Genomic DNA, 15,266 nt, shown 5'->3' with positions numbered 1-15,266 from the left:
TAAAGCAAAACAAAATTTATGTTCATTCACAGTTTTTTCAAAGGTTATATTGGCCTTTTGTGACTCTCTTTTTCAGGGTGTGATGGTGAGAAGGGGCAGGGGGTCAACCCGGGACCATTTTGGTTAAAAAAAGAGGGAAAGGGAAAAAGAGGGGTTTCCCCGGCCTCCAGGGCCCCCCGGACTGCAGGTACTGCATTCACATTGTGTTTTTTTCCTCTTACCCAAAAATTTTGCAAAAAAGGTGTTTTAGTACTTGTTTTTCATTTACTTTTTTAGGGTTTTTCCCGGGGCCCCCCTGGAGGGAAAAAAGGGGAAACCCCGGGGGATGTTGGTCCTTGGTTTAGTGTTAATATTTTGTTTAAAAGGGAGTTAAAAGGGGCACTTGAGGGGTTTTTAATGCAAAAATATGAGTTTTTTGCATTTTTTAACACCCTTAAAATGAATATATATTTATGTTTTATGTCCCAAAGTTTTTTGGTTAGTATTTTATAGGGTCCTCCCGGTCCCAGGACGGGGGGGGCCCGCTGGTTTAATGGGCGATGAATTTCTTTAAATTTTCACTATGAATAAAATTTTCAAATGATTTCAGTTCATTTTTATATTTTTTTTGGGAACACTTTTTTCCGGTTCCCCATTTGTTTCTTATTTGATGCATAAATTTCGAGAAAATTAAAACAATGTATTAGTGTTTAATTAAATATTAAGCCTTATTTACATCCCCAATCCTCCCCAAAACCATACTTAACAACTACCTTTTAAAATTTAATAAGCAGCCAAAAATTTAAAAATTTATTTAAGAAAAGTTTTAGTTTAAAAGGGGTTACCTATTCTAAAAATGTTACCATATGTTTTTTTGATATAAAATGACTCTCTGTAATACTTTATTCAATTGGGCCAAAAACTTTGGGATTTTGTGGCAGTAAATTGGGCATTTTTTTTCTAATTTAATCCCTCCCTGAAATTTTTCCCGGGGGCCCCAAGGTCCTCCCGGAGGTTTTTGGGGAATCCAGGTCCCATTGGGAGAAAGGGAAGTATTAAAAAAGGGTTAAAATTTTGCAAAGAACAATGACTTTTTTTTGACAAGATAGCTAATTTGATTGATGGCACTTGACTTCTTTTTATTTTTATTGACAGGGGGAGCCGGGTAATTTGGCCCCCCGGAGTCGGAGGAAACCCGGAAAAAAAAAGGGGGAAATTTTAGTCAAAACATTTTTATTGTCCTCCGAACCGTCAAAAAAGCTTACAATTTTTATTTTTTTATTTAAAAAGATGTAAAAAGCTAACCCCTTTTTTGGTTTTTTTATTGATGGCGGGGGCCCAGGGGGGCTGGTGAGAAGGGAGAGGCGGGGGAGCCGGGCACATTTTGGGCCTCCTGGTGGAAAAGGACCCCTGGAGATGGCCGGGCCCAAAAGGGAACCCTGTATTTGCTAAAGTGACTAAAATTTTAAGAAAAGGTCATGTGGACTCTTCAGCAGCGATTTTTTGTGTTTTCAAGGGTCCCGTTGGTTTCCTGGTGATCCGGTCCCCCTGGTGAAGTTTGGGCCCGAGTGGTAGAGCTTTTTTTATATACTTAAACATGATTTGCCCAAAGTCAACATGAAATGAATTTGCCCCATTCTTATACATGTTTTCCCGGTCTTTTGTATATGATTCCTCAGTGCAAAAAAAATTTTTTTTCTTTCTTTTTGATCTTCTTTGTAGGGAAGATGGTGCAAAAGGGGGACAGAGGGGGGGAGGATGGAGAAAAAGGGGGAAAACTGTGGTGAAAAGGGGGCCCTTTTTCTTTGCATTTATAATGTGCTTTTCAGGATTTCACTGAGCACTATTTTTTCATGGCTTTAGGGGTTTACTGGACCCAAAGGTGAAAGGACCCCATGGACCTCCCGGAAAAGAAGTGCATGAGCATTTATAATGATGCAAATGATCCCAATTTATATTCATTTAAGAATCCTGGGAAATAAAATGACAGTTTCCACAAATATAAAGCATCAACTGTTTTCAAGACTGATCAAAATAAGAAATGTGCCTTAAGCAGCAAATCAGTATATTAGAGTGATTTCTGAAGAATCATGTGACTGAAGACTGGAGTAATGATGCTGAAAACTCAGATTTGATCACAGGAATTAATTACTTTTTTTTACATTCTAAGAATATTTACAAAATTTACTGTTTTTACTGTATTTTTATCAAATAAATGCAGTCTTGGTGAGCTGAAGAGACTTCCGTCCCTTGAGCAGTAGTGTACATGCAAAACTGTCCCAGTTCATAACCTGTTTCATATCATCAAATGCCATGTTTTTTCCCCTTATTTCTTCATGTGTTTTATTGTAGGGTATGCCTGGAGGAACTGGTCCTCTTGGTCCTGCAGGTCCTGCTGGTATGCCTGTGAGTAAACTTTCACTGACATTTAGTGGAGCTGTTTATCATACTGTATGTTGTGGAGAATGTATCTTAGGTACTTGACGGCACTGATTCTTCATGCTCAGTCCTTTTGAATAATCTTAAAACTACGAGTACTCATCTTGAGTACTGACGCACCCAAATATATCCTCTCACACACTGGTGTCTTGGATTAAAGCTGAATGGATGTGATGTTTCTCACAGGGTCCGAGGGGAATCAAAGGAGCTAAAGGTGCCACTGTGAGTATTCCTTCCTTAAATATTTGTAATTGTGTGAAAAGTATATCATGAGGCATATTAAGTGAGGTAGTGTTTAAATAAAGTATTATACATAGGTCACATGTCTTAGATTTTACACTAAAATGACATTCATTTTGTATGCCTTCTCTCTGTGGTACAGGGCGGAGGTGGTCCTAAAGGAGAAAAGGGGTAGCCAAGGACCATACTCCGGACCAACCTGTGAGTTATATTGTTAGTCTATCCTACAAACTGCCACTCATTCTTTGGCCTTCTTGGTGACAAATCATTCTTGTGTGAGACCAGATTATGAGATCATGTGATACCCAGAGTGTCCTAAATCGAAACGTGCAACTCTATTCTCCTTTTTCCTTAACGGGAATCCCCTGGAAGATGTCATCCAGCCCAAACCCTCGCGCCCTGTAGATCACAATAAGGAAAGTCCATCGCGCCGGCGCTCCGTACGACTTGCAGTTAAGATTCTCTCTCTGAGAGTTGACGCAGCTGGCAGCCGACGGCACGGCGGCGCAAGCTTCTCTGACCTCCGTAACGAAGGCATGAGGAATTACTTCTTGGGGGATCCTCTCATTGTGCCCAATCGTCGCGCGTGTCGTCGAGAGCATGCGTTACCCCGCTGGGAACACAGGAAGCCCCGCACCGTCACCGTGCCAAGACTGCCACCCATCAGCCAACCCATATCTGAAACACTGACTGTACTGATCCGTCCATTGGCGTTACTAATCTGTATGGGCACAGTACTTGACCCCGCTAAAAGGGACTGCTAAAAACATGTTTGAAACAATTCTATCATTCAATTTGATTCTTTTCATCAGGAGGCGATGATGGAGTGATCCCGATTACAAGTCTGCGCTCGTGGACTCGCTGTCAAAGGTTTACCGGGTAACTATCACATGCTGGAGGAGAGAAGTTGTTGCTTGTTATACCCAAGCAAAGCTGTTGGAAGCAGATGGTAAGAACGTGCTGTACATTCACTTTTATAGTGGTAGTAATGTTTTCTCTGCAATAATCCCTAAGACGTGTCTGAAATCCTGGACTGTCTGAATTTAAAATGCCCAAATTCGGCCATAGGTGAAGATGAATCACTTGGCATATGAAAGCCTGTGTCCTGGTTTAGTTCAGTTTGGGGGGGGGGGCAAGGTGGGTATAAAAAAAAAAAAAAAAAAAAAATAAAATGACCAAACATTCGCCAATTGGGTGAAGAGAAAACTGGCCAGAGGAGAAAAAAAAAAAAAAAAAAAAAAAGGTTTGTCAGTTATGCAAAGGCAAGCATCTGTGGGTTTATTATACACCTTCTAAAAGCGCATGGCATTACTCTCAATTCATAGGTAGGTATATTAAGTCAAAAGTACTATTCATAAATTACACAAAAGAATCTTTATTTAAAAGTGGTACTTTCACCACCAACATGCGGTTCTCATTGTAAACAAAAAGTGGGTTAATTTGAAGGAGTGTGTGTAACCAAAACCAGTTTCTTGGTAACACAGGTTGCCTCTCATATGAAACGGTAAAAAAAAAAGGTAACACTTTATTTTGTTAGTACATCAGCTTAGCAACTATCTACTAGAACTTAGACGGTAATTATTTTTACTCTAATATTATTAATTAGGAGTATTAGTAAGACTGTCTGCTTAATATCTGCTAACACTTTATTTTATGGGTCCTACAAGCATACAGCATGCTGAGCAGACAACTTTTGCAAGTATAAGTGTGAATCTAATTCTCAGCTAACAACACGCTAGAAACACGAACCTAACAGTCTAGAGTTAAGTAGATATTTAGTGGAGAACAAAGATTAATGAGAAATTAGGTGGACATGTAGTGTTGCACAAGAGTTACTTAATATGTTAGCAAAGAATGGTCTAAATGTGGACTTATTCAAAATGAAAGTGTAGATCTGAAAAGAAAAAAATAATATATATTATGGAAGTCAATAGAGATCCAGCAACCTGTCTGAATTACCACGCACAGTTTTCTCAAAAATATCTTCTTTTATGTTTAACAGAAGAAGAAGAGACATAGTATGTTTAGAACAACTTATATTGATTGTGGATATAATATATAATATTCATATATATAATATATATTGTGAATCAATGAAGTGATATTTTTCCTTTCATGTTGGTAGTTATTTCATAAGTTGGTGTGAACTGGAGTGGGAGAGCCCCGTGGGTATTGTCCAGCGGCTGGATGTCCCTGTCAGATTGCTCACAGTCGTTCAGCTCTGCAAAGCCTGACCTAGCCACTGCCAGCGATCATGGACCGGGAAAAAGAGTGGGCGTGCACGCTCACTGTCCACTTCGATGGACTACAAAAGTGAAAGGCGGCACGATTACCCGTCCAGGGTGCCTACTATGAAGCGCTCAGCTAATGAGACCAGCCCCTACACATCAAACGCCGCGTGAATGCTCGGCGAGAGGCTGCTCTGTAAGAGTGTATCCTCATCCTGAATTAGCACACTAACAAAAACAAGCAACGACGACGAAGAGACTGCCATATGACTGTACAAGCTATAATATACAAATCATTTTGAGTCATGAACATAAGTATATATATAGTCCATATAAGAGCTAATAAAAATTTAAGTATGAAATATAGGTATTACATTAGGATAGCATATTAATGATGTAGGACATCTGAAATGTCCAGTTATATTAATGTAAAATTCTATCTTACACGTTTGTGCGTGCTGCTTTTAGTAAGAAACCATATATATACCGGAAAGAAGATCTGAAGATAGGTGTATACAGGTTTACAACACTAATATGATTTTCTACATGTTATAATTGTATAGGGTACAAGGGGACGGTATATTTCTGTGATCGAAGCCGAATTTTCAGCATCATTACTTCACAGTCACTTCAGGTGTCAACACTGATTCTTTCAGAAATCATGCTAATATGATGATTTGCCTGCTAGAGAAGACAAAACAGTTCTTGAGTCTTATAAAGTTTGAAAAACAGAATTGTGATGCATTCAGAGGAGGTATAAGAGATCATGGGGTGGAAACCAGTGAAACATTCGTTTTTCATCATTTATCTGAATTTTTTATTTATATAACCGAAATCTGAATGTCGTGTTGACTAAGAGTACACATATTATGAGCAAGGCTGAAGTGAAATCCACTTCTCTGAATACATGAAATATAATTTCTTTAACCAAAACTCTTACTCCCAACTTGGAATTAGTATTGTAAGTATTACTGTAGGCAAGAATTAAGCAAGCCCAGCACTTTTATTCAGGAAGTTATTGTAAGTGGAGAGCAGAGATGTTTCAAAAAACAAAAAAAAAAAAAAAAAAACAAATACAAAAGAATAATAAAAAAAAAAGATAAAAATAAAAAAAACATCATAATACAAAATAAACACCACTTTACAAAGCGTTGCTACAAGCACTTTGGGCAGGACAGATTGAGATTTATGACAATCAGTGCAAAACTAGTTTTGCTAAACACTAATGTTTTTTTTTTTTTGTAAACCGCACCTCATTGTCCTTGATGACACAATTTTTACATTATGTAGGTTGTTTTAAACCCCAAATGCATATTTTTTAAACGTTAGTTGGCTGGTCGAATGATTAATCGCATCCAAAATAAAAGTTGCTTTGTGTGTGACATAATACTATAGTCCTAAATTTTAAAGATACAGGTGTTATATTATATTCGTGGTATGCATAGATAATACAACCACACATGTCATGGATCTATTTACGCAAACTAAGTTTGTGTTTTAGTATAGTCAATATAGTTTCTCATTCACTATAAATATTTTCAAAATAGATTCCTGTAAATGTAAATGTATAGTATACAAATAAAATATACAACCGCACACACAGCATATATATTATGTAAAAAAAAAAACTTTTATGTGGGATGTGATTCATCAAGATTAAAATCATTTGACAGCACTAAAAAATAATTTTTTTTTAATTATCTTCAAGGTATGTCTGTCACTAAATATTTCTTGCCCTTTTCCCAACTGCACAGATCGTAAAGGCTTGGAATCAGGGGACCAGTGATGTGAGGTGAACACACCTCTCATGTGGAGCAGCTCCCTCTGCTTGGACCTCGAGGGTCAAGAGATATTTATGGAGGTACAATCCAGAAAGTTTGGTTATTGAAGTGGGACCTGTGCTTTGTCCTGGTATAAACACACACATGCTGAGGGCAAGAGGGCAATAGCAACTCACCTCCGGGCATACGAAGACAGAGGGATAGGGGGCACACAGATCAGGCATCGACGATAATCATGCACTTAAAACCTACACGATAATAAAGTAATCACCACATAGAGAATGTTGCCAACACTAATAAAGACATTTGAAATCCACGTGATAAACAAGTGGGTACACACATAGATTCACAGTACACTGACAAACATGCACATTGTTGTTAAACAAAGGTGTGTCGCACCGCGTGCGAGAAGTGATGAAACAAATAAGTAAGCCATACCAAAGTACATGCCAAGAGGAGAAACTCGAACAGAGAACGAGGATGAATTCTTGGGAAGGATGTTAGAGGGGCAGAAAAGTGTCGACAGAGATAGCTGTCAGATGAGAGCCAACTAAGAAGCGTAAGAGGAGCACGCCAGTCCTTGGCCCTAAAGCGGAAACAAACCCTCGCTAAAGAGTGAAGGGGGAACAGAGTCAGTCCCTACAGAGTTCTAGCCCATGCAACCCACTGTCCTCCCTCTTCCGAGGGACTTTCCCAACTCTTTCTACCACCCCTCCCCATTTTTTGGGGGGGGGGGGGGGTCAGACATGATCTGCTCCCAAATAGTCCTGTGACGAAGCTTCCTTCCCTTACATTAACCGACAATAGAATGATCTGCAGGTTGCACACAACTGAAACACTTGAGGAACGGAAGAACCAAGAAGGTCGAGTACAAGTGTGCCTGACATTTCCAAATTGAAGGTGGAGGACCGACATGCAAAATCTCACCCACCCCGCAAAACCACATTGGTCGGTATTACTGAAAGAAACAAATTAACAAAGGAGGGGCAACACAAACAATCCCTCTTACGCAGTGTTAAATTGGGTATGAGTGTGAAAGGTACGAGAATCTAAACGAAGTAATTCTCGAAGTAACGCATATTTTGTGCTTCTAAGGAGTTTGTTCGATCAGTGCGGAGCAGCTGCTGCCAACCTTTACCCGTCCCTTATTTTTTGGTGAACGGATATAATCTGGGTATGGATTCAATTACGGCTCAGCTTTTTTTTCTTTTGGACCAAGAGTACACTTTCAAACATTGTGTGCCAGTAAGGGACTTAAAATATGCCCCAGCCAGCAATACCTCCCATGAGGTTTGGGGCCCTTGTACCGTGTTGTGTTGGACAGTGTTCAGGCTGGAATTGTTCCTCGGCGACCACTCATTTGGACAGAAATATTTATTGTAATTGTATTTTATTTCTGTTAAACAAACTGTGCCGTTGCGAGAACACGAAGATAAGAAAAATGTCCAGACACTTGGCGTCCAAAATAATGTAGTAGTAAATACGGTAGTTTTGTCCATCTATTAAATATGTAAATTAAACCCCAGAGAGCAAATTCTCTTCTCTGTATGGATAATATATATATATGTGTATCACATTGGTGATATCAGCTCTTGCTGCATTATTTCAGTGTGTTGCGTTTACGTCACCAGAGCTTGAGGTTTAGGAGAGTTTGGTGCAGGTGGGAGACCGGAAACGAACACGAACTGTCTCGCAGATTCAGACAGCATCGCGGAGAAGGGACAGGAAGAAGGACAGGAGAGGGAAGGAAAAAACTAGATGGTGGTGTTTGAATTTTTTTTATGTAATAATTTTTTGTTTCTTTTTTAAAAACATAGGCGAGGGGAATGAAAAAGCCCCGCTATAACAGTTTTTTGTGGAATTAAAAAGATGTGCTTGTGGTGTTTTACTCGTCATAGGACAATTAACTGCGAGGATTGTTTTTGTACCGGGGAGGAAAGACAACCTCTGTCTAATAATATAAATATGGGCTAAAACGGTTCTAGGTTAAGTATCTTCAGAATCGGTTATGTGTAATTATATTAATCTATTTAAAGAGATGTTGGGACTACCTTTGTTGTTTCTTTTCCCGTTTGTCTTCCTGAGTGTCATGGTGCTTTTGCTCATATTTCATCTGCATCTTCACAGGATCTTCTTGATCCAGACACTCCCATTTCACTTTTCATCAAATTAACAAGCCTCTCGTGCCATCAGAAAAACCACAATATGAGAATCTGGCCACTTTCCTTCAAACGACGATCTTAAAACCCTTAAAAATTATATAATGTTTTGCTTCACTCTATTAGAGCTGAGTTTTGAAATGTTAACTGTTTTAAAATAATCCTTTGACTTGTGAGTGTTGTGTTGCGTCCAAAAGGTTCCCATTAAAACCACGACATCAACACATTTCCGTCCTGTGTCACTTAATTGTTTTTTTAAACAGTGGGTTTTAAGTATAACTAAATATTCACACTTTAATTGATTAAAATATTAGACGTTTTAATGTTCAATTTGCTAACAACCGTAAAACCCGTTTGGTTACGAGGCAATTAAACTAACACAAGGGACAATTTGCAAACTAAGTATGAAGGCACCAGACGCGTGGTAGATTCATGTTTAGTGGAAGTCAACAGTTTTCAGCCAGTGGAAGGAGTCCACTCTGATACGATGAGTAAGAGAAAACGATCCATAATCGGTAGGTTCAAACCGACAACCGGATACGCAGAAATTAACAACATCTTTTGCTGTTTCAAGCAATAAGAACACTAGTCTGACCAGCCAAACGTCACGCTCGTGCTCCAGTAATAGTGCAAGCACTGTCAATCAGAGACAGCTAGAAATTCAGCATACATCAGCTACTTCTGCTAGTGATAAATATTATTTTTATTATATAACTAGATATCACGATATAATGGGAGTATGTTCATGAAAACGTTTTCCTATAAAGATAAGATATTTACCAGCAGGCTCGCCATACTCACCAGTGGAATGATGGCTGTGAGCTGCAAAAAAAAAAAAAACAGCACAAGTTGCTCATTCAACATAAAAGGGGCTTCAGTGTGGTATGTTGTCTGACAATGTGTCAACCATTATAATTCATGAAAATCAGATTACATTTTAAGATCCTTTACGAAAGCTGTTTTAAAATCGTCAGGAAACTTTTTAAAGAAATCAATTCTGCTGCTACGTTATCAGTCATGGGTGTAATGGATGAACCCGGGCGTGACACAGTTGCAGCGATGACAAAATCAAAGAATCAAAATAATGTTTGTCATTTTAAATTTATAAAAAGCGGTACTGTTGTTTAATAAATACTCACAACTTGCCCCCTTTTTAAAAAGGTTCAACTCCAAATTTAGAAGCAGAGAAACTCATCCCCATATTCCCAACCACAAAAAGAAAACCACACTTAAAAAATAAAAACCGAGTCAAAAGTTTAATGACTTTTTTAAACGGGTTTTTAAAAAGTGAAATTGCACTATTAAAAAAAACCGTGAAAAATTAACCATGAAACAAAGCATGATTCCTAAAAGCTTGACCTTCCCCCCCTGTGAGATAGGGGCCCTTCACAGCCCTGCAGAAAAAAAAGCCTTCGGACGGCCTGAGTCAGGGAAAAACACCCGAAAGACATCTAAATACGAACAACCAGACCTCATGTACTTTAAAAAACCTCAAAAAAAAAAAAAACCATAGGGAAAAAAAGGGGAAACCTCGAGGAAAAAAATATAGGCCTTTTTTTACACACTTTTTCAAAATTTGGGGGCAAAATTGAAATTTTAAAAAAATTCATACTTTTTGCATTAAAAAATTTTTCTTTTTTATTTTTAATAAATGTTTTTTGAACGTTCTATTCTAAATGAACAAAAATAAGTATCTTAGTTTCAACGAACTAAGAAACAACGTTTTCAAATTGAAAAAACAAATCTTTTTTTCAGTAAATCATTATTAGAAAGGAAGACAGGACCAAAGACTGAGTAATGAGCAAAATTGTTTTAACTAAGCAATAATTACATTTTAACATAATTCAAAAGAAAAATGTTATTTTAACTATACAACTTTTGACAATATTACTTTTTTTAAAGTTTTTTCATCAAAAAAGCACCCTTTTTTGTGGAAATTTTTGGGGTATTTTTGGGAAAAAATTTATATGTTTTTCCCCCATCTCCAAAAAGCCCAGACACTTGAAAAACACTGATCAAGATCTCCCTTTTTGTTTCTCATGACTGTAATTAGTGACATACGCTAACAATTAAACCCACAGTTAGTCGGGCTGCGTCCTTCGATTTTCCTCAAAGACTTTGTCAAATAATTTCATTAACTTAAAGTTTTATCAATTTAAAAAAGTAAAAGTACAGGAGGCATTAAACAAAAAAAACGGGTTTAAACTCACCCGCCTAATTCAGTCTGGGTATGATCGAGAGGCGCCGCCTGCGGGGGGTAGGAAGGGGAGTACGATGCCCCGGGGGGCGCCAAAAAAAGTTATTATATTTCCTATTTCTCAAAAAAGCTTGACTTTCAAAAACATAACGGGGAAAAACATTTCGCACAGCGGGTTTTTCAAAAGGATCTGTGAAAATAAAATAAAATTACTCACATTTATCTCTGGGCTTAAAACCTTTATTACCTTTTTGATGAGTTAAGATGAATGCCATGCAAACACGGACATCTGAGTATAAATGACCTGGGTTTAAAAAGCCATTTTATGACTAGAATAATTTATTTCGATCTCTGTGTTACGTTTCTTCGTGAGAACTTTCACTGTTGTGACTACTTCCTTATTATTTCAGCATTAAATGCGTGAAATCACGGAAAATTCATTCAAAAACGGGATTTACAAATGTCCAGCAATACTCAGTAACTGATCCACCAAGCAGGGCGGAAGGTACAAACTGAGGAGAAAAAGACCTGCGCAGCTGTTCAAAATACAAAAACATCAAGATCAATATATTTCAACTTTCTAAATATAACCTCACTCACAGTTTTTTTACTGCTTTATACAGAAAATCTTTTTTTTTTTTTTACTTGTCACTAATACAATTTGGAAAAGCTCAAACAGCAGAACCACACAAAAAATCTGCAAAACCATCCGCTCTCAAACAGCACTTTGACTTAGTTCTCAGTTTCATAAAAACACTTCTTGCAAAAACACAAATACATTTCCACTACACAATCCTCTGCAGGTAACACACAAAAAATCTATCAGGAATTAATATTATGGAAAAAGGTGTTTTGGTAAAAATGCTCTTGCTTTCTTGAGATGTGTTTTTGTGATATTTTGAATGCAGTGCTTCATTTTGTAAGAGATGCGTGGAGGCATTTTGCATTTTGTGTGTGCAAATCTTGGATTTGTGTGTAAAGTTTTGAGAGTAAAACAAAAAGAGGCAAAGTTTTGAAAAATGTAAGCAGTTGAAATAAACTGCAAACTTCCAAGGGACCCTAAATGTGTCCTACATATAAAATAGTTCTATTTTAAAACTTCATGTAGATTTTAATAACAATCGATTTAATATTAAAATTATTTTTAAATGAAATGCAAAAAAAAACAGTTTTTGGTTTAAAAAAAAAAGTAAAATAGTTACACATTTGCACAAACTTAAGTTATACTGGGGCGATGTACAAAAAATATAAAACTATAAATAATATTTATTTTGTATATAATTTCTGCTGCCTTCTTTTTCTACATATATATGCTTGTGCTTTCTTAACATTTCAAACTATTTAAAAAAAAAAAAAAAAACTGAGTTTTGTTAATTCAAAAGGTTTTTTTTTCTAGCTCCAACTATTTCTTCTAATGAAATTCTTTCAGAGAGTCACGCAAAGCAAGAGCTTTAAAACACAAAGAGCTCTTTTTTGCACAGTTTTGAGGCATATATTTTGCATACTTTTTCTGTCTGTCCCTATGTTTTGTTTAGAGCTGTGGTTTTGATATGTAAATAAGCCAGAGGCAATCATGCACAGGTAAGTTAAGCCATTAAGTCTTTATTAAAATGAGCAATAATACAACAACAGGAGGAAATAAAATATTTACATACACACACACATGCACACACACACACACACGAAGCAGAGTGGATAGTTCTAAGGGTTCAACCTCTAACATCATTTCCAGCTCCTCAGTGGAGGGGCTTAGAGAGGTAAAACCTGGGGGAAGACAAGAAAAGAGTTTATATATTCCAGCATTATCATAGATTTATTATTATCTTCAGACCAATAGTGGTAGAGGCTTACCTCTTAAAGTTTCTTGTAGTGCCAGTATGTGCAGAAAAAGCCACAAATAAGGCCGAGCAAGAGATGAAAGAGCAACCCACAGCTAACTTCTATGACTGCACAGAGAGGCCGAGTCTGGAGCGTGAGAAAAGATGAGAGAGAAAAAGACACAATGAAACCAGTGACATATATAATAACCTGTTTTTTAACAGCACATGCAAATCAATAAACCAACAGCGCAAGAAAAAAACTCTTTCTAAAAGTTTATTTAAATAACCGTTTTGTAAAATGAAAAACCCCAAAATTAAAAGGTAAAAGGGGGAAATTTTATGGATGTTCGTTTAAAAATTTCCCCCTGCTCCTTAGAAAGCTTCAACCCAAATTTAGAAGCAGAGTATCCCCCCCCCCATTTTTCCCAATACAAAAAAACCAACAAAAAATTACAACCCAGCTTAAAAAAAGAGAAACCCTTGGTAAAAAGGAAAAACTAAAAAAAGGAAAAAATAATCCATTACGAATGCCTCAAAATTTGGGCCCCCCCTGTTGGAAACCCCCCTTCAAGGCCTGAAAAAAACCTTGGATTATAGGCCCCCTTTAGCCTTATTGCTGGTAAGATTGTGGTACTTTTGTGGAAAAAGAATATATATGTATTTTCCCCCATCTCCTCTAGCTCTCAGTCACTCTGTAAAACACTGATCAAAGATCATCCCTTGTTGCTTCTCATGACTGTAATTAGTGAGTGACATACTGCTAACAATTAAACACCACAGTTAGACTCTGGACTGCAGTACCTTCAGATTAAACCTCAACCTGACTTTGTCAAAATAATTTCATTAAACTATGAAATGTTATTATGAATTTAAAGACAGTAAAATGTACAGGTGGCCATTAAGACAAAAGAAACGTTGTTAAATCTCACCCGTCACTAATGTCAGTCTGGATATGAGTCGAGAGGATGCCCCATGCTGCTGGTGTAGTGTGTGTTGTAGTAGCTAATGATGTCCGCTGGAGGGCGCCAAAAACAGTTATTATATTTCCATATTTACGGTCAAGACCGCTTGACTTTCAAAGACATGAACGGGACAAAGCATTTCGCACAGCTGGTGTTTTCTCAAAGGATCTGTGAAAATCAAATAAATATACTCACATTTATCTCACTTAAAACTTTTATTACCTTCTTTGATGAGTTAAGATGAATATTGATGCAAACACGGACGTCTGAGTATAAATGACCCGGTTTAAAAGTCATTTTAAGGCTAGAATAATTTATTTCTGATCTCTGTGTTGCGTTTCTTCGTGGGAACTTTCACTGTTGTGACTACTCTTATTTTCTTGTGCATAAATGCGTGAAATCACGGAAAATTCATTCAAAACAGAATTTACAAAGGTCCAGCAATACTGTAACTGACCACAAGTGGGCGGAAGTGTACAACTGAGAAAAAAAAGACCTGTGTCGCTGTTCAAAATACAAACATCAAGATCAATATATTTAAATATAACTCAATAACAGGTTTTTGTTACTGCTTACACAGAAAATCTTTACTTGTAACACAATTTCTGGAAAGCTCAAACAGCAGAACCAGAACAAAAAATATGATCTGCAATACGATATTCTAATTCTTTGACTTTGTTTTAGTTTTCATTTTAATATTTTTGTTTTTGAAAACACATTAAAACAATCCTCTGTGTAACACTCAAAAATCCATCAGGAATTAATATTATGGCAAAGGTGTTTGCAAATGTTTGCTTTTGAGATGTGTTTGTGATATTTTGAATGCAGTGCTTCATTTTGTGAGAGATGAGAGGCATTTTGCATTTTGTGTGTGCAAATCTTGGATTTGTGTGTAAAGTTTTGAGAGTAAAACAAAAAGAGGCAAAGTTTTGAAAATGTAAGCAGTTGAAATAAACTGCAAACTTCCAAGGGACCCTAAATGTGTCCTACATATAAAATAGTTCTATTTTAAAACTTCATGTAGATTTTAATAACAATCGATTTATTAAAATTATTTTTAAATGAAATGCAAAACAGTTTTTGGTTAAAAAAAATAAAATGTAAAATAGTTACATTTGCAGATAACTCTAAGTTTTTTTTTTTGCGAAGTTTTCTTTTACCGACCTGCGTGTACAAAAAATATAACTATAAATAATATTTATTTTTTGTATATAATTTCTGTGCCATCCTTGTTTACATATTTTGCTTGCTTTCTTAAATCTCAAACTATTGAAAAAAAAAACTTGAGTTTTGTTAATTCAAAAGTTTTTTTCTAGCTCAAATATAGCTCTAATGAAAACTTTTTTATTGAGTGGTTAGTTGAGATTTTTAACACAAAGAGCTCTTGTTGCAATTTTGAGGCATATATTTTGCATATTGTTTCTGTCTGTCCCTATGTTTTGTTTAGAGCTGTGGTTTTGA

The 15,266-nt window shown here is 36.7% G+C and overlaps 1 long non-coding RNA gene across 1 annotated transcript; it reads left to right on the top strand.

Annotated features, from left to right (window-relative positions):
* The first annotated feature begins 2,330 nt into the window (after positions 1-2,330).
* On the top strand, positions 2,331-2,830 carry LOC122134239. The gene is made up of 3 exons (XR_006157210.1): positions 2,331-2,385; positions 2,605-2,640; positions 2,801-2,830. It is a non-coding gene; the product is annotated as an uncharacterized LOC122134239 (long non-coding RNA).
* Positions 2,831-15,266: the final 12,436 nt, after the last annotated feature.

Source organism: Cyprinus carpio, chromosome B19 (assembly GCF_018340385.1).
Source record: "Cyprinus carpio isolate SPL01 chromosome B19, ASM1834038v1, whole genome shotgun sequence".
Lineage (NCBI taxonomy): Eukaryota > Metazoa > Chordata > Actinopteri > Cypriniformes > Cyprinidae > Cyprinus > Cyprinus carpio.
This window is presented reverse-complemented; position numbering and strand designations above follow the sequence as displayed.